Source organism: Triticum dicoccoides, chromosome 6A (genome assembly GCF_002162155.2).
Source record: "Triticum dicoccoides isolate Atlit2015 ecotype Zavitan chromosome 6A, WEW_v2.0, whole genome shotgun sequence".
Lineage (NCBI taxonomy): Eukaryota > Viridiplantae > Streptophyta > Magnoliopsida > Poales > Poaceae > Triticum > Triticum dicoccoides.
Genome location: NC_041390.1, coordinates 311,173,771 through 311,200,185, shown reverse-complemented (window position 1 = coordinate 311,200,185; position 26,415 = coordinate 311,173,771).

The following is a 26,415-nucleotide window of genomic DNA, read 5'->3' as shown; positions in this document are numbered from 1 at the left end:
GACCATTATGCCCTTGCTCTTATTCATCCCTCTCCAAGAGAGAACGTTTTCCGATGATTCTTTCCGCGAGCTTCTCGCATTTCCTCCCGGTGAATCCATCCACCCCAGGCAAGCCACACCCTCCATTTGCATGATTGCAATGTAGTGACATGGTTTACTTATTTAAACTTGCTTAATACTTGCATTAGCTATGTATGACTTGTTCATGGCATTTCTTAGAATAATATTTTGATATTGTTATTGCCATGAAGTTGCTTGGAGTTTTAGGACTTATATTTTGCAGCTAATGAGGATGACATGTTGTAATTGTATTACTAGTGGCTATTATGCTTATTTTCATGATGGTATTTGATATCATGCTTTGGGGCATTACTTTGGATATGATGTCATCATTTTGATCTATGGTTAGCTAGCTTGCTCTTGTTATTAGAGTAGTAGTATGTTTGTACTTGGATTCATCATGATAGTAGTGATATGTTGCCCTCAGAGTATTTTGATATGATGATAGTATGCTCTGGATTATTTGTTGGATATTGCTATGACTTGGATTACAGGTTGATATGATATGGGAGTATTAGTTCTCGTAAGATATATTTTGGGGACCAATTCCGTCATCTTGTTGGTCAGGTGCCGCCGAACTGGGCTTTTCCAGTGCAACCACATTTGCCTTTTTGGGGAGGCCCTAATTTGGTCCATTATTATGCCTCTCGCCGGTGCCTCCAACTAGGGAAGGTTATACGCGTGCGCTACACTGATCAGGTAGGCCGGTATAAGCCTTGTGTGCCCATAGTTGTTTTGGTACCATGTCCCTATTTGGGACGATTGTTTTGCCACGACGGTGGTCGTTTGATATCTGAAGTGGCATCGGGGCCACCCATGACTTAGCCGAGAGGGGAGCCGGCAGAGTGTCATGGCAATAGATCGGTTTTGTCGGAACACCATTGGTCCACCTGAATGGGAGCACAAGGCCATGGGTTCGGTGATGTGGGTACAGTGTGTTAACCTTTGGAGAGAGTGTGTTTAATCTATCGATAGCCATGTCCTCGGTCAGGGGCACAAGTTCGTACTAGGTCACACCGTTCGATTAACACTCACATGACGGAATGACTTATAGGTGATTTATATGTTGATATATTTGAGCAGTACAGTTTGGCAGGATGATGATGAGGATAATGGGATGATCTTGAGGATGATCATTCAGTTTGTGATGTGGTCACGCGGTGATCACGTGGAGGTATTGATCATGAGGTGATTGAGGTGATTTATTGCTTGGTGGGATAGCCAAGAGTGAGATGGTTCTTGAGATGTTGGTTTATCAGCATTGTAGTGGTTTCATATCATGCTTACTAGTTGCTTTCATATCATAGTAGTTCATAACTTAACCTGTTAATGCTATGTTGTTGTTTTGCCTTGATGCTTTTGGTTGTTGTGAGCTTGCAAGTACATACGATGTACTGACCTGGCGTGTCATGCCAGATTGCAGGTGATGCCGTGATTGATTGCTTGTTGAGTTTTCCGTTCATGTGAGCTAGATTGTGTCCCAGCCAGAGTCCCCACGGAGTGGAGTTCACCACCTTCGTCATTTTTCCGCTGCTAGAAGTATTCCGCTGCCACGAGTTGTTCCGCTACTAGCATAGAGCTACCTTAGTAGGCGTTGTGTCGCCGTGCTGATGTGATATTTTGTAACATCAGACCCTTGTACCCTTATCTTTTTGTAATAAGAGTTGATTTGTTCTATGCCGAGTAGTGCTATATTCCAGAAGACTTACCTCGATCTCTGGTCTGGAATATGGGGTGTTCCAATTTCTCTTAGCCGGGTGCCATAGAGCTTGGTATCAGAGCAGGTCTGGCTGTATGATGCCCTAGTCAGCGCAAGCAGTAGAAATTGCTAGTATAGAGTCCGCACTATTTGTTGCATATGGTTGCTGCATTTGTTTGTTGCATAGCATGCATATCGCCTTATTATTGGTTGCTAACGGCTTATCTTGTGAGTGTAGCTGGCATCGGTTTGGATCCACTACAGCTCAGCCCCTGCATCCCTCCAAGCCTGTTCTTCGGTGTTTGGCGTCATTTCTGTCCCAGTGGAGTGATGCCAACTGTTTCGGACACCGTTTGCAGGATGGTGTCGAGGTATCGCCCAAGTTTCTTTTCTTCATTCCGCACCTATCACTTCGGTGGTAGACATGTTGCTACCCCGAAACATCCTTTTGTCGCATTGGCAACACTTAATGATCTCAGTTATCAAGAAAGGGCAATGTCAGTCGACTCAGCTTTCCTTGCTATCCTATTCCTTGGACGAGTACGGAACCCTTCCATTTGCTTGATAATAATGTGGTCGCAACATTCGTGTCCCGCTACATGGTTACCAGTACGTCCTCGCCTCTGAGCTAGTCCATGTTGCTACCTGGCTAAGCCAGCACTTGGTGTAGCCATGTTTACACCAACTCTTCCACACATTGGTTCTTCCTCGTGCACACCATCACAGCATGCTAGATGGTAGAACCGGAGATCCCACGAAATTTGTGTGCTTAAGTAGGCATGCATATTGTGTGACTAGCAGTAATATGTGACTTTGTTTCTATGTTATTGTTTTTGTGTGCTTTTTCTAGTTGAGTTGTCTTTTTGCTCCTTGCTTTTTGGGCCCTCGGTGTTACCTTATTTACCCTTATGGAATTCACTTATCAACCGATACCGGGTCCAAAAAAGCAATAAGGATTTCAAATATTTGGAAGAAGCTCAGCTAAACACATCAAGCCTACATCAGTACTTAATCCCCACCACAGTAATGGTCAAGCCAGCAAGAAGATAAGTCAGGTACAAGATCAACGGTATATTTTCAGTCAAAGGTATGGATCACGTATAAAGTTTTGGCTAATACTTGAAATATGTTATACTCTGGAAGAAAGCCAAAAATTATTATGAGTAATGGAGACAGTCAGAACAAACTTTTCTCATGCAAGTAACCAGCCGCAGAATATTATGGGTGTGTGTATGGCTTTCAGTTTGCATATCACAAGTATGAAGCTTTGGATATAAGAAACTCAGTCTTCCTCCACACGCTATCAAAGAAGCTTATGTTGCAAGGCTCATCAAAATTTTCCTAGTATAGGAAACTCTGCAACCAGCCAGTGGTAAACCTGGTGGAGGCACCTGGAACAGGGGCGCCAGTTCAATCGTCTGTGATGGATCTGCCCCCTCAGCCTCGTCAGAACAATGTCCCATCACAGCACGTCTCAACTCCTCCTGGTCATTACTCTAACCCCTTGGATAACATCGTTGCCACCGCTTCGCGATTGGCAGCTCTCCCGATCGATGGCGAGTCTCCAGTAGTAGTTGAAACACGACGGGCTAGGGAGCTCCTTCAGACAGCTTTGACTCAGCAGTAGGCTTATTCACACAATCGCGAGAGGATTCATTCCACCACCCTCCCAGTCGGAGCTACACCAGGCATATTGATGAACCGGCTGTATCATGTAGTGCGTGAAACCGTAACCCGCCGCGAGGTCATAACCCGGCAGGCGGCGGTGCTAATGCCCAAGATGTGGTCGATCATGGTAGAGCACGTCGAGAAACCGAGTTAGCGGCGCAGTACGCAGCCCGTCAGCTTACTCCGGTTCGTCCAACTACTTCAATGGAACCAGGCGTGGTTTTTCAGTTCTTTGGGGGTGACATGTCTTACCCCGGCGATACGCAACGTGCGGCTGCCCAAGGACTTCAAGGGTCCTCGTAAGGTGCCCAATTACCCTGCCGATTTACCCCCCGAGTCATGGGTTGAGAGCTATGAGATGACAATGGAGATGCTGGACGTGGATGATGCGGCATGTGCTAATTACTTCACCATTATGCTAGAAGGGACAGCTTGCACTTGGTTAAAGAGTTTATCAGCTAACTCCATTGGATCACGGGCCGGGTTAAAAAGCCGGTTTATCCAGAATTTCAAAGCTACATGCAAACAGGCCATGTCAATTGTGGACTTAGCCGCTTGTGTTCAAGAGGAGGGGGGGTCTACAACCCATTGAGTGAAACGAGTCTCCGCTATTCTGCATTCATCAGACCGCATCAATGCTGACACGACCGTCTTAACATTGGAAGGCAATTGTCGGTTTATGCCCTTGAAGCTGAAGTTGGGAAGGCTCAAGTGTCACTTCAATGACATGGCCACGCTTATGGCAGCTCTGGTTAAGTATGCCGATTCAGACAGTACCAAGCACCCTGAGTCTAAGGACAAAAAGACGGGGAAGGGAAAGAAGAACGGCAGTGCCAAGGGGTAGCAGCATAACCCAACGGGTCATGGGAACAACGGTAAGCGCAAGGCGGATAACAGCTTGGATTTTGTGGCTAACACCAACACCCAGGATAATGGCCAGCGCCGTAAGGGTAAACCGCCCCAATGGGGTAGAGGTTCAGGTCTCTATCTTGAACGCCTGTTAAATGAATCTTGCCCAAAGCACGGGTCGTGAGAGAGGCCAGCTACGCACCTTTGGAAGGATCGTTTTATCATGCGGGAGTTTAAAAATTCAAGTTCTTTCGAGTACGACCAGGGACCGCATGGCAGTTCAGGAGGACGTTCTCATGGGTCGGGTTATGGCGGAGGCAGCTCCGGTTTAGGATTTCAAGGCAATCAAACCAAACATGGCAATCAAGGCAATCAGGGTAACCAGAGCAGTTATAATCATCAGGGAGGTCAGCAGCAGCAACAATCGGGTTATCAGAGTAATCCGGAGTTGTTGAACTGTGGGCAATATCATGTCTTCACCACTAGCCTATGTAAGCGCGATCAGAAGCTACATAAGAGGGCAGTAAATTCCGTTGAACCGGCGGTGCCCCGTTATCTGCGCTGGTTCGAACAACCCATTTTATGGAGTCGAGAGGATCATCCACCCCGGGTTGATAATCTGGGTCATCTGGCCTTAGTGGTGGCACCTCAGGTTGGGGGGTACAAGTTCACCAAGGTACTCATGGACGGAGGGAGCAGTATCAATATAATTTCTTATGAAACCTTCCGTCGCATGGGGTTGACAGGTAAGAATCTTAAACCGTCGAACACCGTCTTTCATGGTGTGGTGCCAGGTAAATCGGCGTACCCAGTTGGTAAGATAGCTCTAGAGGTTGCTTTCGGAGATGATCATGATTCAAGATCAGAAACATTGACTTTTGAAGTGGTAAAATCAAGAGCCCATATCATGCCCTATTTGGACGGCCGACTTATGCTAAGTTCATGGCAAGGCCCTGATATGTTTATTTGCAGCTTAAGATGTCGGGTCATAAGGGGACCATCACAATGCATGGGAGCCCGAAGATTGCTTTGGAATGTGAAGAAGGTGATGCGGCCTATGCTGAGTCGGTTTGTGCAACAGAGGAGTTGAAGTTTTACAAAGACAATCTTGATCCAGCAGATATGACTTCTCTAAAAAAAGCAACTACAGAGCATGATCCGGCTTTGAATTTTAAATCGGCCGAGGAGACTAAGCTGGTTGACTTTGTTCCCGACAATTCATCCAGGCAGTTCAGCATCAGCGCTAACCTGGATCCGAAATAGGAAAGCGCGCTCATCGAGTTCATCCATGAGAACCGGGACATCTTTGCATGGAAACCTTCTGACATGCCAGGTGTACCGAGGGAACTCGCTGAGCACACTCTTAATATAGATCCTAAGTTTAAACCGGTCAGGCAGTTTCTCCGCCGCTTCAATGAAGAAAGGCGCAAGGCTATTGGAGAGGAGGTAGCCCGGCTCTTGGCAGCAAGGTTTATTATGGAGGTCTTTCACCCTGAGTGGCTAGCTAATCCAGTGCTGGTACTTAAGAAGAACGTCACTTGGCGTATGTGTGTGGACTACACAGATCTGCACAAAGCATGTCCAGCTGATCCCTTTGCTCTCCCTCGTATTGATCAAATCATTGATGCTACAGTGGGTTGTGACTGTTTGTGTTTTCATGACGCTTATTCTGGTTATCATCAGATCAAAATGGCGGTTAAGGACCAGGAGAAGACAACTTTCATAACTCCCTTTGGAGCCTTCTACTATGTATCTATGCCTTTTGGGCTCAAGAGTGCCCAGGCAACTTAACAGCGATGTGTACAGAATTGTCTTCACAATCAGATCAGGTGCAATGTTCATGCTTATGTGGATGACATTGTGGTGAAGTCCAGAAAGGAGGAAACATTGATAGATGATTTGACGGAGACTTTTGATAACCTCCGGGTTTATAAGATGATGCTTAATCCAGCCAAATGTGTCTTTGGTGTATCGGCAGGCAAGCTCTTGGGTTTTCTGGTATCTAACAGGGGCATTGAAGCTAATCCGGAGAAGATCAAAGCTATTACATCACTGGCTAAACCGGCGTGTATTAACGATGTTCAGCGTCTGGCGGGTCGTATTGCCGCATTGAGCCGGTTTATCAGTCGGTTAGGGGAGAAGGCTATCCCTTTGTATCAGATGCTGAAGAAGATGGATGACCTTGTTTGGAGTGAGGCTGCCAATGAAGCGTTTGAAAGTCTAAAGCGGCAGCTAGCTGAGTCGCCTGTCCTTGCTGCTCATGTTGCTAAAGAGCCCTTGTTGTTATATGTGGCTGCTAATGCCCGGGCTGTTAGTGTGGCTATTGTTGTGGAGCGCAAGGAGGCTGGAAAGGAGTATCCGGTTCAGCGGCCGGTTTATTATATCAGTGAGGTGCTTATTGAGTCTAAGCAGAGGTACCCACATTGGCAGAAGCTGGTGTATGGAGTTTTCATGGCAAGGCGGAAGCTCAAGCACTATTTTTAGGGTCATCCTATCACTGTGGTCGGTTCTGCCCCCTTGGGGGATATCATCCAAAACAAAGAAGCAACTGGCCGGATTGCCAAATGGGCTATTGAGCTTGGACCTCATGGGTTAAAATATACGCCTCGCACAACAATCAAATCTCAAGCACTTGTGGACTTCATTAATGATTGGACAGAGTTGCAGGCACCGAAAGAAAAGCCAGATAACACTTATTGGACTATTCATTTTGATGGGTCCAGACAATTGGAAGGCTCGGGGCTGGAGTCATATTAACTTCCCCACGAGGTGATAGGTTTTGTTATGTTCTCCGTTTAATGTGCCCTTGCACTAACAATGCAGCTGAATATGAGGCCTTGCTCCATGGTCTTCAGATGGCTAAGGAGATGAATTTAAGCCAGGTTAAGTGCTTTGGTGACTTGGACCTGGTGGCTCAACAGGTGTCTGGCACTTGGGATTCCAAGGATCCACTCATGGCGGTCGTATAGACGAGAGGTGGACATAGTGGCTGGCCATTTCAAGGGTTATCAGGTTGACCATATAGACCGGCGAAAGAATGAAGCAACAGACGCTTTAAGTCGCTTAGGCTCTCAACGTAAACCGGTGCCACCTAATGTCTTTCTGGATGTGCTGCATAATCCGTCGGTCAAGATACCTACAAAGGAGGATTTGGCTGTTCCTGACCCGGAGGCTTAGTTAGTGGCAGCTCTTCACGTTATCCCGGATTGGACAGTCCCGTACCTGGCGTACATGAACCGGGGCGAGTTACCAGAGGATGAAGACTTGGCCAGGCAGATAATCCGGTGATCCAAGTCAATGACCATTATCAATGGGGAGTTACATCATTGCAGTGTAACAGGGGCGTTTCAGCGTTGTGTGTCTCCTCAAGAAGGCTGTGAGATTTTGCGTGAGATCCACGAAGGAGATTGTGGTCACCATGCTGATTGGTGGCTAAGGCCTTTCGTCACGGCTTCTATTGGTTGAAGGCTCATGCTGATGCCGAGGATTTGGTAAAGAGGTGTGACGGTTGTCAGCAGTTTGCACGCCGCGCTCATGTTCTGGCTCAAGAATTAAGGATGATTCCAATCACTTGGCCGTTTGCAACTTGGGGGCTGGATATGGTTGGGCCCTTTAAGAGATCCAAGGACAAGATAACCCACCTACTGGTGGCGGTTGATAAGTTCACCAAGTGGGTAGAGGAAGAGCCAGTCAGTAAGTGTGATGCGGCCACGACGGTTCAATTCAAGAAAAAGGTGATCTTCCGCATTGGTTTTCCACACAGCATCATATTGGATAATGGTACTAATCTATCCAAGGGTGCTATGGAAGAATTTTGTCAACGTGAGCACATCCGGCTTGACGTGTCATCAGTGGATCACCCCCAATCTAATGGTCAAGTAGAGAGAGCCAATCAAGAGATTTTGAGAGGTATCACACCCCGTCTTATGGTTCCTTTAACGCGGATGCCAGGTTGTTGGGTGGAGGAGTTACCTTCCGTGTTATTGAGTATCAACACCACACTGAACAGATCTATGGGTTTCACACCTTTCTTCATGGTTTACGGAGCTGTCGGCGTTCTAGGAACGGGGGTCCCCAGACTTGCCTGCCTGCGGCCTGCGGCGTGGCTCAAGCGGGGGCCCAGCATGGCCCATCTACATCAGCTCAAGCTCAAGACCCTCGCGAGGGGCCAAGCCTCGCGGGGCGGACGGCAGGAAGCTTCCTCAGAGGCAGCCTCATCGGGCAGGCTCGCGAGGAGGCGGAGAGATCAAGGCAGGAGTACCTCGCGAGGAACCCGTGACGCAAGCCATGACGATCGAGACCAGGCGGGCGTCGTCTTGCGCAGTGTCCTTGTTTCCCCTTTGGTGCAAAGGGGGCAAGCACAGGCCAAGGCATCAGGCAAAGGTTACCATTCCGGTGCAACGAGACCAAGACCAGCCAGACGGCAGGACAGAGGTCACCGTGGAGCCCAAGACGGCATCATCGCCAGTGCTTTTGGCAGCCGAAGACCAGCTTTGGTCAGGATAACTTGTACTAGATGTTCCCCTTCGAAATGGCCAATTGTTGGCGCCCTTCCCGCTCATTATTTGGGGAGAGGCCCGGGCCTCTATAAATAGAGCTAGCCACCACAGCAGGAAGAGGGAGACCACGACGGCTGGAAATCTAGTAGAACCATAGCAAAGAGAGAGAGAGGCGACTGAACTAACCCTAGCAGTTCATCGCACCAACTCAAGAACACCTCTCGCGAGGCTGTTCTTCCCTTGTACTGTCCATCATCAGCCCCAGACACAATCCACCAGACCACACACTGGAGTAGGGTATTACACCACAACGGTGGCCCGAACCAATATAAACATTGTGTCCCTTGTGTTGTTCATCATTTTCATCTTAGTTCGCACGAGAGGATCGGACGTAGATCGGTAGGGGAGAGATCTCCGCGCGCACCCCAGTGTTCGAACCTCAAGGGTCTGCCGGAACCCGATACCCGACAGGAGCAGAGGCGGTTCTCCCTAGTGACATCCGCCATGATTCGCCCCGTGTAGCGGCTTATGTTGAAGCTGATAATGAGAAAGCACGTCAAGATTCACTGGACCTGTTAGATGAGGAGCGTGGTCTCGCAGCGGCACGTTCGGCGATTTATCAACACGATATGCGCCGTTATCACAGCCGTCGGGTTAAAACTAGAACTTTTCAAGAAGGCGATCTGGTGCTCCGGCTCATCCAGGATCAGACTGATATGCACAAGTTGTCCCCACCTTGGGAAGGACCTTTTGTGGTCAGCAAGAATCTGCACAACGGATCATACTACCTCATCGATGTTCGAGAGCACAAAGACTCACGTAAATCGAAGGAGGAGACCCAACGGCCGTAGAATATAGCTCATCTTCGGCCTTATTATACTTGAGCCACAGGCTCTTCTTATGTACATAATTATGCCAATGTATATATTATGATCCATATAATAAACCGGAGCCTCAACTAAAGCGGGGTCTCTATTGTTTTTATTACATCATGTGTGTTTACATGGAGACTTCTGTTTATAAAGCGGAGCTCTATTGATCCCGCTTATAAAGCCGTACATATCAAAGGGAATCACTAGGGGGCTTGGTCATATTCGAACCACAGCTACACCTCTTGATCGGCTTAAGGCCTAAAGGAAATCATGTGGGGCCAAAGAGAGTGTTGCAACAGTACAACTCAAACATAGGCACCCACCGAGCACAACTCAAATGTTGCTTGGGGCCTCTTTGTTGGGCTCTTTGCTTCTCAAATAACAAAGAGCTTGCACCCTTGCAATAGGCTATCAAGCCAGGCTTGGAAGCCAGGTGTATTCACCTAAAACCCCGGGTTATCCTACCTTTTTTAAGTAAGCCACTCCATCCAGGTAAACCTGGTATGACCCGCCGAACGTTTGACAAGTCAATCTCATAGACCCTGAACTTGTCAAAGTTAAAACGACGATTGGTTAATGATTGAGGTCCATCTTAAAAGGCTTCGAAAAATGGTTTAACTCAGTGGCCTGGCAGCCCATGAAAAGCCTCGATTTAGGGCCTAGCAGCCCATGAAAAGCCTTGCATATTATTTTTATGTTTTTTTCCAAGTTTTTTCTCCTTTGGTGGGATTTATAGTATTTTATGATAAACCGGCGTTTATTGACCTGGGTTGGCTTTCAACAGTAAGTTGTAAGTACATGATCAGTTATAAATTGGTGTTTATTGACCCGGTCTGGTTCTGACTACACGTCACCAGCATCATATATGGATACACCGGTGTTTATTGTAACCCGGTATGGTTTTATCATAAACCGGTAAACAGGGAAGGAGTTCTCAATACTCAAGTTTGGGGTTATTACCCTAAAATATACAGAAGTTGGTCAACCAACAGAGTGATTCAATATCATATGTATCATCTATTTCACCTTTGATTATTTTCAAAGCACAGCCTTGGTTATAAACCGGCTATAAATTTAGGTATCATGACCCGCCTAGCGGTAAACCGCCAGGACACTTTCAAACTTCTTGTGTGCAGGAATAGTTTGCGTAACACTGCTATGGATTATGAACATAAAATATTCTGAAGCAGGATGGACTAATAGTATCAGGCAACATAAATATGCATGATGGCATAGCAAACCAAGTATTTTGAACTAGCCTATTACAAGGCGCTTTAAGGCCCAAAAAGAATAATTGTTTTCAGCAAGGGCGGCAGTATGCAGAAGGACAAAACAGCCTCCGGATCATGACTCGTCACCAGGCTGACTTGAAGGTTGTGGGTCGTCTTGCGCTGGTGCATCCTCCTCCTCCTCTCTACCCAGTGGCTGGAAATCAATGGTTGCCCAATCGATTCCAGTTAAAGCTTGGAACACAGCTTCATCACTTATAAGGTTGGAGGGGTCAACATCAGGGGCATAGGTGTGCTTACGAACTGGCGGAGTGAGATCTTCTACATCATGTGTTGGCGCGGGATATCTTTTCTGATTAGAGTCATAAACCAGCTGATAGTGAGAGAGATATGTTTCCTCATCCAATTTGCTCATGATGGGTGCATTTCCCTTGTCAACCTTCAAAGATCGTCGTTGTTAAATTCTGAACCGTCCTCCTTTACGCCAGGGTAGCCGCTGCCTATATCTGACGGTTCAAGATCTGGTATCCATGCCTTTGCCTGGATTAGCGCAGTCAGCGCACCTGACCTGGCAGCTGATCTTTTGAGTTTGTCCAACCGGGCGGGCAGCATTGACAGCTTCTTAATGGTTTCCTTTATCAAGGTTGGAGGCGGTTTAATATGCGCAGCGGTGCAAATGGCCCGTTGGGCTCTGGAATATAACTGCTCTATCAGTGTATAGGCAGCCTTCAGCTTCATCCGCATGTCAGAGCCCAGATGGGTAATGCGAGTTCCTGTGTCATTGCAAGCATTAGTAAACCGGCAACTGATGAGATAATGTATATTGAAAAGCTTCAGATGAGGATACTTACCAAACACAGCAGAAGTCATGGCATTTATTTGCCTCTTTAAGCCGGTCAGTTCTTCGACCATCGGTTTAAGGGCTGCTTCTGCGTCTTCAGCTCTCTTTTGCAATCCGGTTTTCTCTGTGCCCCAATCCGCCTGTTCCTTATTAAAAGCTTCTTTTAGCTTCTCCATGGCTGCTAAGGCACTGGTCAATTCCTCTTTGGCTTTGGAGGTTTCCGCTTGCTGAGACTTGATGTTTTCTTGGAGATCAGCGGTTTGGCCTTCCTTTTTGCTCAGCTCAGCCTATAACAGAAGGACATATTATAAGGTGGCAGTGAATATTTGAAGTACCAAGCACATAACAAGTTATACACTTGGCACTTGGGGGCTAATGCCTATTTGATTGATTATCAGAAATTTTTTACAAGTCCCAAGTACAATACAAGTATTATTCTTGACACATGGGGACTAATGTATGTTTGCTCAAAATAACATTGGTTCAAGTACCGGTTTAGCTTAGAAAGATAAATCGGCCCTTGGGGGCTACACATGCAAAAGTTACAGGATTACAATGTGAAAGCACTGGTTCATCTTAAAAAGATCAACCGGCCCTTGGAGGATAAGCATGCAGAGTTGAGATATTGCAAAGTCCCGGTTTAGATTGGCATCATAAATCGGCCCTTGGGGGCTACTGGAGTTGGCACTTGAAAATGGACATGAGGGAGAAAAGGTTATGCAGTTACCTATAACGCTCCTTCATCAGATTCACTAAGCCGGCTTCGTAGTCGCTGTGTGTGTACAGACGGTTTAAAAAACCAGAATGAAGTTCTTGGGCGTTGAGGTGGGCGTAGCTTGACAAGTCCGTGCTCCATTTGCCTTTGCCCATAGCAGAAATTTCCTCCTTAGCACTATGCTTTGATAACGCAATAGGATTGCTAGGGGTAGTGTGGCCAACGCCAGTAATGGTAACATCATCTTCCTTATCACCAGCAGTTTTTACTGGAGTTGACGGTTTATCAACGGCTTTAGCTGGACTTGACGGTTTATCATCAGTGCGAACCGAGCTTGTTGGTTTATCAGCATCGCCAGTTGCATCAACTTCTACTTGTTCAGCAACAAAGTCGTGATCTTGAGGTGGCGGATCATCACACATGGCATCAGCATTTGTTCCTTCCGGTTCTAGAATTCTCTCCGGTTCAACAAACACATGGTCATCAGACGGTTTATTCACCCGAGCTTTCTTGCTGGTTCTGGCCTTGGTTCTGAAAGGAAAAGAAACAAAGGTCAGTATAACATGCAAATATGAAGCGTCAAAAGATTAAGCTTAAGTATTCACCCAGGAACAATCTTAAGAGGAGGGAGTTGTGTGGCCATTGACTCGCCAGATGATGAATGAGGCGTTCCCTGATAATTGGAATCAGACGGATTAAGGGGTTGTCGGAAATAACCTGCCTTGGGATAAGAAGGATCGGAAGTCGGTGAGACCTCAGATTGACGCTTCCGAACTGGAGTGTTCGGTAAACCAGCCGAAGTGACTACTTGGCCGCGATGCCGGGTTGTGCGGCGAGCTTCGTGTTGCTGCTTCTTCAAAAGAAAGTTTGGGTCCAAGTGAGCTAGGGGGTGAGAAAATCTTACTTTCCGGATTGCTTGACGGATTTTTTGTGTTGGCAGAGGGTTTGAACCGGAGGAAAGGATAATTACCTCTGTGTCATCGGCTTGGCTGCCTTCAGCATCATCTTGATAATAGTCATTGTCAATGAGGTGTATGAAAAATGAACCAAGAGAGTCAAGTTCTAGCTCAACGTCTGGATCATCAAGGTCGTCATCAAGGTCTAAACCGATGGGTTCAGCTGCCTTTTTCTTGGCAGGTCTCTTGACAACCTTCGTCTTAGGTCGAGGGGTCTTAGCCGGTTTATCCTGCGGCTTCTTCTTCCAGAATGGGCCGTCACCCTGTTAAAAAGATGGATAGAGGATATAAAAGATTGCACAGTTAAGAATATCAAGTACAAAGTAGGAGTGAGGCAATTCTTACAACTGGCGGTTTATTCAATGTATAGAAGGGACTTAACCCGGTCCTACTGCAGACAGCTTCTGGCTCATTCAACATCTTCTTGACAGACTCGGTAACTTCAGCCTCTGTTAGCTGAATATCGATATGACGTTGAGAGTCTTTTGAGTTCCCTATGTACCCACACATTAAACCGAGGCGGTGTCTTAACGGCAAGATACTCCAAGATATCCAGCAACGAACAAAGTCCACTCCTGTCAAACCATTGGCCATGAAAGCTCTGAGCTTGGCGAGTTGTGGTGCGTATGAGGCCCGTTCCTTGGCAGTCAGCCATTGCGGAAGTGTGTGTGTGTTGGTAAGCCGGTGAGCACGATAACCCGGCAGAGGGTTCTCATCTTCAGGGGAAGTATCCTTACAGTAGAACCAAGTCTGCTTCCAATCCTTACGATGACTATGAAGTTTGGCGTGAGGGAAGCTAACATCCTCCCTTTTCTGAATGGAGACGCCGCCAAGTTCAGTGTTGGGCCCGTCTACGAATTCAGTATTACGGTTTAAATAGAAAAACCCGAAACAATTCAACAGTTGGCTCTTCTTGCAGATAGGCTTCACAAAACACTTGAAAGTTGCAAATATTGGACACAGAGTTGTATCCAATATCTTGAGGGTGGATCTGGAAGCTGGCAAGCACATCACGAAAAAACTTGGATCCGGGCGGTTTAAAACCACGGTCATGTGATCAACAAATACCACTACCTCGCCGTCTTTTGGGGTAGGAGGATTTTCTGGACCGAGAATATGCCAGTGGATCTCACTTTGTTTTGGTAAAACGCCAGTTCTAACGCATCCATCCAGTTGCTCTTCAGTAACCCGAGAAAGGACCCAATTACAAGCATAAAACTATTTGGCCATTTCGAATAAGGAGCTGGAAAGGATTGATGTCGGTTTAAGACTCATGGTTAGCAAGCGTAAGGCGTAGAAGGTTAAGGAAAAGGCATTCAAGCAAGCAAAATTGCTAAATCGGAGGTTGATGCTATTATAAATGGTAGGGCGACTCGCAGTTTACGAGGGGACTAATGGCATATGGCAGATTATTTTCTAAAGGATAAACCCCTGCATAGAAGATGAAAGTATAGATCTGAAGCAAAAAATGACTAAGTGAGGAAAAACAAGTTTCACAGGTTCACATGGGAATTTTAGATCTACCACATGTCAGGAAAAGGAAAGTATTTAGACCTAAAAATGGGTGCCTAAGCAGTTGGTGAAGTTCCAGATCGGATCTTTACGCGCAAGGAACATAGTTTGATGACAAAATAAGGGTTATCGTTACTACCGCATGGAAGTACATCAAGTTTGGAGTTCATTGCATAAGGATCTAATGAAGAACAAGGGAAGAACACCATGAAGTTTTCTATGAAGTCACGCGAACCCTAGTGAATCTACAGAGGAAATGAAGAACAACTTACTGGAGCTGTGAAACAGCAGAGAGGCGCTGCCGTTTTCTGGTACGGTCAAGGTGATGCAGCGGCCGGAGTTGAGGCAGAGGCAAAGGTCAACGATGGCGGTGGCGCTCGGGTGCTGAGGCGACGCGAGATAGAAGGGAGATGAAGAGGCAACGGGAGGAAAGGAAAGGAAAGGAAAGGGACCCTCAGCCCTATTTATAAGACAAAGAGATAAGCGACAGGCGTGGAAATCAAGGAGCCTAAAAAATGGATGTGCAGCAAAGTTGTTGCCTCGATTGTTGGAGGATCATTAATGAAGGGTATCTTCGGTTTTAATGAACAGGTGATGTCATGGCGGTTTATTACGAACCTGGAAGATGACATCACGGCGATTTACAAGATCTATGCGAGGGTGCAGAAGGAGAAATTTTCCTAAGTGTTGAAGATTGACATGAACGAGTTCGAATCAATCTGGGGCCTAATGTTGGGGATATTACTATTAAGTATAAACCGGCCATGAGGGGCCGGGTTATGTCTAGAAGGAGTTAGTCATGTTTGAAGCCCATGAAGACAAGAGGTATGGCACTTTACAGAGGAGATCTAACATGAAGGCCCAGGGCCCAAAGGCGGATTAGAGCCCGTAGGCGTAAACCGCCATATGATATGTAACTATTTTGTAAGGCAAGGAAAGGTAGAAACCGAGCCGGGCACGTTTATGAGCCAGCCTCGGGATTCTGTAAACCACCGGGAATCAACCTGTGTATATAAAGGGACGACCCGGCGGCGGTTTAGGGACAACAAACAATAAATCGAGAGCCGGGCAAAGCAGATTCGCTCCCTGGTCATCAAAACCCAAGCAATTCCATGACAACTGGACATAGGCTTTTACCTTCACCATAAGGGGCCGAACCAGTATAATTCTTTGCGTCCCTTGTCCGCTTTAACCCCTTCAAGCTAACCGTTGTGATGGCTCCACGACTAAGTCCTTTCACGAGGACATCTGCCATGACAAAACCACGACAATCAGGGTATCATCTGTTGAAGATTCATGAACAGGATATACCCAAAAGAGCTTTCACCACCAGGTATGGTTTATATGAGTATACCATCATGTCATTCAGATTGACTAATGCCCCTGCATATTTTATGATCATGATGAACAAGGTATTTATGGAATATCTAGACAAGTTTGTCGTAGTGTTCATCGATGACATATTGGTTTTCTCCAAGAGCGAGGAAGAGTATAAGGAACATTTGCGTCTAGTTCTGGAGAAACTCCGATAACATCAGTTATATGCCAAGTTCAGCAAATGTGAATTTTGGTTGACGGAAGTCAGATTCCTTGTACATGTTATTTGAGGAGAAGGAATAGCAGTTGACCCCACCAAGGTTGAACTGGTCACCAAATGGCAGCCCCCCACCTCAGTCAAGGAGATCTGCAGTTTTCTCGGACTTGCGGGATATTATCGGAGATTTATTGATAATTTCTCCATGATTGCTAAACCCATGACTGAGCTGTTGAAGAAGGAAACCAAGTACATTTGGACCGAGGAATGTGAAGCCAGTCCAGGAGCTGAAGAAACGTCTGGTTACAGCCCTAGTGCTCATTTTGCCGGACATACACAAGGATTACCAGGTATATTGTGATGCTTCTCGTCAAGGACTCGGAGGAGTGCTCATGCAGGAAGGAAAAGTTGTAGCTTATGCCTCCAGACAGCTATGACCTCACGAGATGAATTGTGCCACACATGATTTGGAGTTAGCAGCCATAGTGCACGCACTCAAGACCTGGAGACATTTCCTTATCGGGAATAGTTGTGATGTTTACACGGATCATAAGAGCTTGAAGTATATTTTCATGCATAAGGAGTTGAACCTCAGGCAGAGGAGATGTTTTGAATTGATCAAGGACTATGACATGAGATTGCATTATCACCCAGGTAAGGCAAATGTTGTAGCAGATGCCTTGAGACGTAAAAGCTATGTGAACACCCTCATAGCTGGAGGATTACCTCAGGAATTAGCCGACGATCTCAGAGAGCTCCGACTGGAGATAGTACCAAGAGGATTTGTCGCCACCTTGGATATATAGTCCACTCTGACCAAAAGAATCTGTGAAGCCCAGAAGACGGACAAGGAAATTGCAGAGATAAAGGAAAAGATGAGTAACGGAAAGGCTAAAGGCTTTAGTGAGGATGAGCACGGAACTTTATGATTTGAGGATCGTATCTATGTGCCCAATGACCCAGAGGTCAGGAAGTTAATTCTTCAGGAGACCCATCATTCACCATACTCGATTCACCCACGCAACACCAAGATGTATATGGAATTGAAGGAAAGTTTCTGGTGGACATGTATGAAGAAGGATATTGCTGAGTACATAGCAGTATGCGATGTTTGTCGGTGAGTAAAGGTGTAACATCAAAAACCAGCAGGGTTACTTCAACCTCTGCCGATAGCCGAGTGGAAATGAGAAACTTGGAATGGGTTTTATCACAGGATTACCCAGGACTCGTTTTGGTTATGATTATATCTGGGTAGTAGTTGACCGCTTGACCAAGGTAGCTCATTTCATTCCCGTGAATACCACATATACCAGCGCTAAGTTAGCCAAGATATACATGACTAGGATCGTATGTCTGCATGGAGTTCCAAGGAGTATCGTGTCTGATAGAGGAACGCAATTTGCCTCAAAGTTTTGGAATCAGTTGCATGAAACTTTGGGTACGAGGCTGCAGTTCAGTACAACTTTTCATCCGCAGACAGATGGACAGACTGAGAGAGTCAATCAGATTCTGCAGGACATGTTGAGAGCCTGTGCGCTAGACTATGGATCTAGCTGGGATGATAATCTACCATACGTAGAGTTGTCATACGACAACAGCTATCAGACCAGTCTGAAGATGGCCCCTTTGAAGCTCTATACAGAACGAGGTGCAAAACACCATTGTTGTGGGATGGTGTGGGAGACCGAAAACTTTTTGGTCCCGATCTTATCAGAGATTATGAAGAGAAGGTCAAGCTGATTTTAGATAGACTCAAGATAGCCCAGTCGAGACAAAAGAGTTATGTCGGTAGTAAACACAAGGAGATAATGTATGAAGTGGGAACCCGAGCATATCTTCGTGTGTCCCCACTTCGAGGAATCAAGAGGTTTGGTGTTAAAGGAAAATTAGCACCCAGGTTCATTGGCCCATGCAAAATCCTTGAATATAGAGGAGAAGTTGCATACAAGCTGGAATTGCCAGAAGGATTGTCATGAGTTCACGGTGTCTTCCATGTTTCCCAGCTGAAGAAATGCCATGTTGAGATGGTCGATCTTCCTTTGAGAGACACAGTCCCCTAGAGGCCTGATACGTCTTCGTCGTATCTATAATTTTTTATTATTCCATGCCAGTATTCTACAACTTTCATATACTTTTGGCAACTTTTTATACTATGTTTGGGACTAACATATTGATCCAATGCCCAGTGCCAGTTCCTGCTTGTTGCATGTTTTATGTTTCGCAGAAACCCCATATCAAATGGAATCCAAAAAGGATAAAAATGGACGGAGAATATTTTTGGAATATTTGGAGAATATGGGAAGAAAATCAACGCGAGACGGTGCCCGAGGGAGGCACGAGGTAGGGGGCGTGCCCCACCCCCCTGGGCACGCCCCTGACCCTCGTGGGCCCCTCGTAAGGCGGTTGCTGCTATTATTTTGCCGCAAGAAAGCTAATTTTCAGGAAAAAATCTCGGCGAAGGTTTCAGTCCAGTCGGAGTTACGGATCTCCATATATATACGAAACGGTGAAAGGGTAGAACCAGGAGAACGCAGAAACAGAGAGAGACAGAGAGAAAGATCCAATCTCGGAGGGGCTCTCGCCCCTCCCATGCCATGGAGACCAAGGACCAGAGGGGAAACCCTTCTCCCATCTAGGGAGGAGGTCAAGGAAGAAGCAGAAGGAGGGGGCTCTCTCCCCCACGCTTCCGGTGGCGCCGGAGTGCCACCTGGGGCCATCATCATCACCGCAATCTTCACCAACAACTTCACCGCCATCATCACCAACTCTTCCCCCCTCTATGCAGCGGTGTAACCCCTCTTTTACCCACTGTAATCTCTACTTAAACATGGTGCTCAACGCTATATATTATTTCCCAATGATGTATGGCTACAATTGATCCCCTATACTTGTGGGTTATCAAGACCTTTTTATGGCGCCGTTGCCGGGGAGTCATAGCGTGGGGTGAATATTCTTGTGTGTGCTTGTTTGCTTTATCACTAAGTAATTTTTATTTGCCGTGCTTAGTTGTTTTCTATCTTTTGTTATGGGTAGGAAACGCAAAATACCAAAAAAATTAGTTGTACCTATTGAACCAATGGTTGAAGAACCACTCAAAATCTATCACACTCCTGAAGCTTATTACTTGGATCATCTTTGATCCCTATGTGCTCGTGTTGAAACCCCAACTTGCTTAGTTGAGGGCAAATCTTTAGGTGAGCATGCTTGTTATGTCCGACACTGCATATCTGATAAAGGGAAACATTTACTGGATCAAATTCATTGTTCGCAATGCTATGCTTGGAATTTATGTGAAATATATGATGTTACTTGTTGTTCTGAAAACCCTAAGAAACACCTTCCCTACCAATGTGAGGATAATGGAATCGTATCTTCTTATGCTAAGGGTGTTTATAATTACTATGATGTTCAACAAATTGAAGAATTTGTTGCTTTTAAGGGTGCTTATGAAATTGCTTCTTTGATTGCAAAGTATGATGCTACTCTTTACAAATCTGAAAATTTTGCCATACTTGAATATTGTTATGAGAATTATGCTTCTAATGCCTATGTTAAACCATATATCGAGGTCTCCTCCGCTGTCCAAGAAGAGACTAATATTTTGCAGGAGTCTATGGAAGAAGAAATTAATGAAACTGTGAGCTCATTGGATGAAAAAGATGATGAGGAGAGCGAAGAACAAAAGGAGAAACAACGGCTTAGCTACCCGTGCCCACCTTCTAATGAGAGTAACTCTTTAACTCATACATTGTTTAATTTCCCTTCGTTCTTACCGAAGGATGAATGCCATGATAATTGCTATGATCTCGTTGATTCTTTTGAAATATCCCTTTATGATGATGCTTGCTATGCTTGTGGCCAAGATGCCAAGATGAATTATGCTTATGGAGATGAACTTGCTATAGTTCCTTATGTTAAACATGAAATTGTTTTATTGCACCCACGCATGATAGTCCTATTATCTTTTTGAATTCTCCCGACTACACTATATCAGAGAAGTTTGCACTTATTAAGGATTATATTGATGGGTTGTGTTTTACTATTACACATGATGATTTTGATGAATATAAGATGCATGTGCTTCTTGCTCATACTTTCAATTGTTATGAGAGAGGAACTATATCTCCACCTCTCTATGTTTCCAATACGATAAAATTGCAAGAAACTGTTTATACTATGCATTGGCCTTTACTATGTGTGCATGAATTGTTCTTTTATGACATGCCGATGCATAGGAAGAGAGTTAGACTTTGTTGTTGCATGATATATGTTACTTTTTGCTCACTACTAAATTACAAATCGTTGCTAATTAAAATTGGCTTTGATATACCTTGGGATCCGGGTGGATCCATTACTTGAGCACTATATGCCTAGCTTAATGGCTTTAAAGAAAGCGCTGCCAGGGAGACAACCCAGAAGTCTTAGAGAGTCATTTATTTATGTTGTGTGCTTTCATAAAGTTTAAAAATAAAAATAATGTGCCAAGATTTGCCTTTAGGATGTTTACTTTCCTTGTTGGTTTGTGCGGTGTAGGATAGAAACTTTGGCTGTAGTGCTCGATTTTAAATTTTTTACTGGAACGTCGAATGGTTCTGATTCTTTTTGCACTGTCTTTATATACAAATTGTTTATTTTTCCTAATTGTGGTAGAATTGTTGGAGTAAAATAGGTATGGTGAATGTCCCGATTATTACAGACTATTATGTTTTACACACATTCTATTTTTGATGCATAGGTTGCTTGTTTTGATGAAACTATCGAATTATATCAGGGGATTAAGCCATGGAAAAGTTATACTACAGTAGATATAATGCAAAAACAAAATATGAATTGGTTTGCAACAGTACTTAGAGTATTGATTTGCTTTATTATACTAACGAATCTTACCGAGTTTTCTGTTGAAGTTTTGTGTGGATGAAGTGTTCGATGATCGAGAAGGTCTCAATATGAGAAGAAGGAAGAGAGGCAAGAGCTCAAGCTTGTGGATGCCCTAGGCACACCAAGTAAATATTCAAGGAGACTCAAGCGTCTAAGCTTGGGGATGCCCCGGAAGGCATCCCCTCTTTCTTCAACAAGTATCGGTATGTTTTCAGATTCGTTTCATTCATGTAATATGTGCAGATCTTGGAGCGTCTTTTGCATTTAGTTTTAATTTTTATTTTATGCACCATGCTGGTATGAGATAGTCCTTGGTTGATTTATAGAATTCTCTATGAACTTCACTTATATCTTTTGAGTATGGCTTTATAGAATGCTTCATGTGCTTCACTTATATCATTTGAAGTTTGGATTGCATGTTTCTCTTTACATAGAAAACCTCCATTTGTAGAATGCTCTTTTGCTTCACTTATATTTGTTAGAGCGTGGGCATATCTTTTGTAGAAAGAATTAAACTCTCTTGCTTCACTTATATCTATTTAGAGAGATCACAGGAACTGTTCATTCACATGGTTAGTCATAAAATCCTACATAAAACTTGTAGATCACTGAATATGATATGTTTGATTCCTTGCAATAGTTTTGTGATATAAAGATGGTGATATTAGTGTCATGCTAGTGGGTAGTTGTGGATTATAGAAATACTTGTGTTGAAGTTTGTGATTCCCGTAGCATGCACGTATGGTGAACTGTTATGTGATGAAGTCGGAGCATGATTTATTTATTTATTGTCTTCCTTATGAGTGGCGGTCGGGGACGAGCGATGGTCTTTTCCTACCAATCTATCCCCCTAGGAGAATGTGTGTAGTACTTTGTTTCGATGACTAATAGATTTTTGCAATAAGTATGTGAGTTATTTATGACTAATGTTGAGTCCATGGATTATACGCACTCTCACCCTTCCATCATTGCTAGCCTCTTCGGTACCGTGCATTGCCCTTTCTCACCTCGAGAGTTGGTCCAAACTTCGTCGGTGCATCCAAACCCCGTGATACAACACGCTCTATCACACATAAGCCTCCTTATATATTCCTCAAAACAGCCACCATACCTACCTATCATGGCATTTCCATAGCCATTCCAAGATATATTGCCATGCAACTTCCATCATCATCATATACATGACTTGAGCATTCATTGTCATATTGCTTTGCATGATCGTAAGATAGCTAGCATGATGTTTCCATGGCTTGTCCATTTTTTATGTCATTGCTATGCTAGATCATTGCACATCCTGGTACACCGCCGGAGGCATTCATATATAGTCATATCTTTGTTCTAGTATCGAGTTGTAAGTAAATAAAAGTGTGATGATCATCATTATTAGAGCATTGTCCCATGTGAGGAAAGGATGATGGAAGCTATGATTCCCTCACAAGTCGGGATGAGACTCCGGGCTTTAAAAATAAATAAATGAGGCCAAATAAGCCCAAATTAAAAAAAGAGGCCAAAGAAGCCCACCAAAAAAAGAAAAAAAGAGAAAAACAGAGAAGGGGCAATGTTACTATCCTTTTACCACACCTGTGCTTCAGAGTAGCACCATGTTCTTCATATAGAGAGTCTCATTGAGTTATCACTTCCATATACTAGTGGGAATTTGCATTATAGAACTTGGCTTGTATATTCTGATGATGGGCTTCCTCAAATGCCCGAGGTCTTCATGAGCAAGCAAGTTGGATGCACACCCACTTAGTTTCAGTTTGAGCTTTCATATACTTATAGCTCTAGTGCATCCGTTGCATGGCAATCCCTACTCCTCACATTGACATCAATTGATGGGCGTCTCCATAGCCCGTTGATTAGCCGCGTCGATGTGAGACTTTCTCCCTTTTTGTCTTATCCACACAACCTCCACCATCATATTCTATTCCACCTATAGTGCTATATCCATGGCTCATGCTCATGTATTGCGTGAAAGTTGAAAAGGTTTGAGAACATCAAAAGTATGAAACAATTGCTTGGCTTGTCATCGGGGTTGTGCATGATTTGAATATTTTGTGTGGTGAAGATGGAGCATAGCCAGACTATATGATTTTGTAGGGATAACTTTCTTTGGCCATGTTATTTTGAAAAGACATGATTGCTTTATTAGTATGCTTGAAGTATTACTGTCTTAATGTCAAAAGATAGACTATTGCTTTGAATCTCTCGTGTCTTAATATTCATGTCGTGATTAGATATGTGATCAAGATTATGATAGGTAGCATTCCACATCAAAAATTATCTTTTTTATCAATTACCTACTCGAGGACGAGCAGGAAGCAAGCTTGGGGATGCTAATACATCTCCGTCGAATCTATAATTTATAATTGTTCCATGCCAATATTCTACAACTTTCATATACTTTTGGCAACTTTTTGTACTATTTTAGGGACTAACATATTGATCCAATGCCCAGTGCCAGTTCCTGTTAGTTGCATGTTTTATGTTTCGCAGGAACCCCATATCAAACGGAATCCAAACGGGATAAAAATGGACGGAGAATTTTTTTGGAATATTAGGAGAATATGGGAAGAAAATCAACGCGAGACGGTGCCCGAGGGAGGCACAAGGCAGGGGGCGCGCCCCTGACCCTCGTGGGCCCCTTGTAAGGCGGTTGCTGCTATTCTTTTGCCACAACAAAGCTATTTTTTGGGGAAAAATCTCGGCGAAGGTTTCCGTCCAATCGGAGTTACGGACCTCCATATATATACAAAATGGTGAAAGGGCAGAACCAGGAGAACGCAGAAACATAGAGAGACAGAGAGACAGATCCAATCTCGGAGGGGCTGTCGCCCCTCCCACGCCATGGAGACCAAGGACCATATGGGAAACCCTTCTCCCATCTAGGGAGGAGGTCAAGGAAGAAGAAGAAGAAGAAGGGGGATCTCTCCCCCTCGCTTCCGGTGGCGCCGGAGTGCCACCGGGGGCCATCATCATCACCGCAATGTTCACCAACAACTTCACCGCCATCATCACCAACTCTTCCCCCCTCTATGTAGCGGTGTAAACCCTCTTTTACCCGGTGTAATCTCTACTTAAACATGGTGCTCAACGCCATATATTATTTCCCAATGATGTATGGCTATCCTATGATGTTTGAGTAGATCCGTTTTGTCCAATGAGTTAATTGATGATCGTGATTGGTTTGAGTTGCATGTTTTATTATTGGTGCTATCCTATGGTGCTCTCTATGTCACACAAGCGTGAGGGATTCCCGCTGTAGGGTTTGCAATATGTTCATGATTTGCCTATGGTGGGTGGCGTGAGTGACAGAAGCATAGACCCGAGTAAGTAGGTTGTTTGCATATGGGATAAAGAGGACTTGATACTTTAATGCTATGGTTGGGTTTTACCTTAATGATCTTTAGTAGTTGCGGATGCTTGCTAGAGTTCCAATCATAAGTGCATATGATCCAAGCAGAGAAAGTATGTTAGCTTATGCCTCTCCCTCAAATAAAATTGCAATAATGATTACCGGTCTAGTTATCAATTGCCTAGGGACAAATAACTTTCTCGTGACAACAAGCTCTCTACTAAAACTAACTTAGTTATTTCTTTATCTAAACAGCCCCTACTTTTTATTTACGTGCTCTTTATTATCTTGCAAACCTATCCAAAAGCACCTACATAATACTTCTACTTTCATACTTGTTCTAGGTAAAGCGAACATTAAGCATGCGTAAAGTTGTATCGGTGGTCGATAGAACTTGAGGGAATATTTGTTCTACCTTTAGCTCCTCATTGGGTTCGACACTCTTACTTATCGAAAGAGGCTACAATTGATCCCCTATACTTGTGGGTTATCAAGGCCATACAGCTTGACAGTGATCTGACTTATGAGGAGAAACCCGTCAAAATTCTCGAGACTGCGAACAGAGTTACCCACAGCAAGATCACCAAGTTCTGCAAGGTTCTATGGAGCCACCACTCCGAGGAAGCCACCTGGGAGCGAGAAGATCTCTGTCGAGACCACCCGCACCTATTTGCTAGCCAACCCAAAACTCGAGGGCGAGCTTCATCTTAAGGTTGGTAGGTTTGTAACATCCCAACTTTTCAATTTGGAATGTTTTACAATTATTAGCTAAGCATCTATGCATTTTGTTTGAATTGAGTGGCATTTGGAAATTTCAGAGGCATTTGAATTTTACTCGACTTTGAATTCAAATTGGCATTTGAAATTTATTTCAAACAAAATCTGACGAATACTTGTGCAAAAGTATGAGAGGAGCTAATATGACACTCCAAAATGTTAGAAGAAAATAATGCCAAAAGTTTGAATTTAAATTTGGATTTATTTGGAATTTCCAAAAAATATATTTTTTATAAAGTTTTATTTTCGCCTCTGAAAAATAGTTCATTGTTTAGAGTTTGTTTTTCTGATTATTTTGATATATATATATATTCCCTATATGAAAGTATTTTTATTTTCTCTATATTTATTTTCTTCTCTATCTTATTTCAAAAAAAACACAGCGCCGAGGCCCACCAGCGAGCCGACCCAGCCAGCCAGCGCCCGAGCGGCCTGCCCCAGCGCGCCCTCACGCCTGAACCCCTCTCCTCTCGGTCGCCCGACCCAATGCTCCCCTCTCACTCCCATTGACCCATGGGGCCCGCTCCTTTCTTTCCCCTCTTCCACGCCTTGCCAAGCCAAAGCACGACCAGAGCGCGCCCGTCGCCGCAATCTTCCCGGGTTCATGCTCCGAAGCCGCCCCCTCCTGCAAGTCTTTGCCCTATATAAAGCCCAACCCCTACTCCCTCGACCCCGTTAAACCCCGACTCCAAAACCCTACCCACACCTCGCCACCTCCATTCACATCTCGTCACAGCCACAGCCATCCGCCGCCCTCTCCGACTCCGGTGGGCAACACCTCGACCCCTCCTTCCATACACACATCTCCCTCGGCCAGGCGCACCCCTTTGACTCCTTTTCTTCGCCCAGGACCTACCGACATGTTGACCCCGAGCTCGTCCGCTGCCCGCCGGAGCTGCAGAGCACCGGACTCTGCACCGCCTCGCCCTCGTCGCCTCCATCATCTCCAAGATCCACCAACAACACCCCGA